Raw genomic sequence first — 2500 nt, 5'->3', positions numbered from 1 at the left:
TTTCGTGTCGCCACATTGCATGCGAACCGCATGAAACTTCCAGAGGCATTTGCAGCAGAAATGCATGTGCAGTCAAAAAATTGAATATTTTTCACGGATAGACCCCGTGAAACGCTAGAAATTGGCGGGGATGTCTCTCTTGTGGCTCACGGGGCTGTTAGGGTGGCACAGAAATCCCTCGGAATGGGAAAACGGGTCATTTTCGTGTCGCCACATTGCATACGAACCGCATGAAACTTCCAGAGGCATTTGCAGCAGGAATGCATGTGCACTCAAAAAAGTGAATATTTCTCACGGATAGACCCCGTGATACGCTAGAAATTGGCGGGGATGTCTCTCTTGTGGCTCACGGGGCTGTTAGGGTGGCACAGAAATCCCTCGGAATGGGAAAACGGGTCATTTTCGTGTCGCCACATTGCATGCGAACCGCATGCAACTTCCAGAGGCATTTGCAGCAGAAATGCATGTGCAGTCAAAAAAAATTGATATTTTTCACGGATAGACCCCGTGAAACGCTAGAAATTGGCGGGGATGTGTCTCTTGTGGCTCACGGGGCTGTTCGGGTCGCACAGAAATCCCTGGGAATGGGAAAACGGGTCATTTTCGTGTTGCCACATTGCGTACGAACCGCATGAAACTTCCAGAGGCATTTGCAGCAGGAATGCATGTGCACTCAAAAACTTCTATATGTTTCACGGATAGACCCCGTGAAACGCTAGAAATTGGCGGGGATGTGTCTCTTGTGGCTCACGGGGCTGTTAGGGTGGCACAGAACTCCCTCGGAATGGGAAAAGGGGTCATTTTCGTGTTGCCACATTGCATAGGAACGCCATGAAACTTCCAGAGGCATTTGCAGCAGAAAGGCACGTGCACTCAAAAATTTTAATATTTTTCACGCATAGACCCCGTCAAACGCTAGAAGTTGGCGGGGATGTCTCTCTTGTGGCTCACGGGGCTGTTAGGGTCGCACAGAAATGCCTCGGAATGGGAAAACGGGTCATTTTTGTGTGGCCACATTGCATAGGAACGGCATGAAACTTCCAGAGGCATTTGCAGCAGGAATGCATGTGCACTCAAAAACGTCTATATTTTTCACGGATAGACCCCGTGAAACGCTATAAATTGGCGGGGATGTCTCTCTTGTGGCTCACGGGCGCTGTTAGTTAGGGTCGCACAGAAATCCCTCGGAATGGGAAAAGGGGTCATTTTCGTGTTGCCACATTGCGTACGAACGGCATGAAACTTCCAGAGGCATCTGCAGCAGAAATGCATGTGCACTAAAAAACGTCTATATTTTTCACGGATAGACCCCGTGAAACGCTAGAAATTGGCGGGGATGTGTCTCTTGTGGCTCACGGGGCTGTTAGGGTCGCACAGAAATCCCTCGGAATGGGAAAACGGGTCATTTTCGTGTTGCCACAATTGGCATACGAACGGCATGAAACTTCCAGAGGCATTTGCAGCAGAAATGCATGTGCACTCAAAAACGTGAATATTTTTTCACGGATAGACCCCGTCAAACGCTCGAATTTGGCGGGGATGTTTCTCTTGTGGGTCACGGGGCTGTTCGGCTCGCACAGAACTCCCTTGGTCCACCTGATTCGTGCATACAGGCAGCAACTAAAACTCTGTAAACCTGCTGTGAGGACATCTAAACAGTGGACCAGTGAGGCTGTGGAAGATTTGCGGGCGTGCTTAGACTGTACTGACTGGGATATGTTCACGACTGCTACCAATAGTCTGGATGAACTCACAGAGGCTGTGTACATCAGCTTCTGTGAGGACTGCTGTATCCCAACACGTACCAGGGTGAACTTTAACAACAACAAGCCCTGGTTCTCAGCAAAGCTCAAAAGGTTGAGGTTGGAGAAGGAGGAAGCGTTTAGGAGTGGGGATAGAGACAGATTCAAGGAGTCGAAGAACAGGTTTAGCAAAGCGGTGAGAGAGGCTAAACGACTGTACTCAGAGACACTAAAACACCAGTTCTCTACTAACGACGCTGCTTCTGTCTGCCAAAGGGCTCAGGCACATCACCAACTACAAACCCAGAGCGCCCCACACCACTAACGACTCCCGCCTAGCCAACGACCTGAACGAGTTCTACCGTAGATTTGAAAGACAATTGGACTGTCCTGAACCACCCCTTCCCACCCAAGAGGCCCCATCCCCCACCCATACTACAGAAACGACTCTCTCCTTTCAGGAGGGAGAAGTTAATGGGCTTTTCAAGAGGCAGAATCCACGCAAAGCAGCCGGGCCGGACTCTGTCTCTCCAGCCACCCTCAGGCACTGCGCTGACCAGCTGTCTCCGGTGTTCACCAACATCTTTAACACCTCCCTGGAGACATGCCATGTACCAGCCTGTCTCAAGTCCTCCACCATCATCGCTGTGCCCAAAAAGCTAAGGCCAACAGGACTAAATGATTACAGACCGGTCGCCCTTACATCTGTGGTAATGAAGTCTTTTGAGCGCCTGCTCCTGGCACACCTCAAAGCCATC

This window comes from Petromyzon marinus, unplaced genomic scaffold (genome assembly GCF_048934315.1).
Source record: "Petromyzon marinus isolate PM22_M1 ecotype Great Lakes invasive population unplaced genomic scaffold, UKy_Petmar_22M1.pri1.0 PM_G_Scaffold_18, whole genome shotgun sequence".
Lineage (NCBI taxonomy): Eukaryota > Metazoa > Chordata > Hyperoartia > Petromyzontiformes > Petromyzontidae > Petromyzon > Petromyzon marinus.
This window is presented reverse-complemented; position numbering follows the sequence as displayed.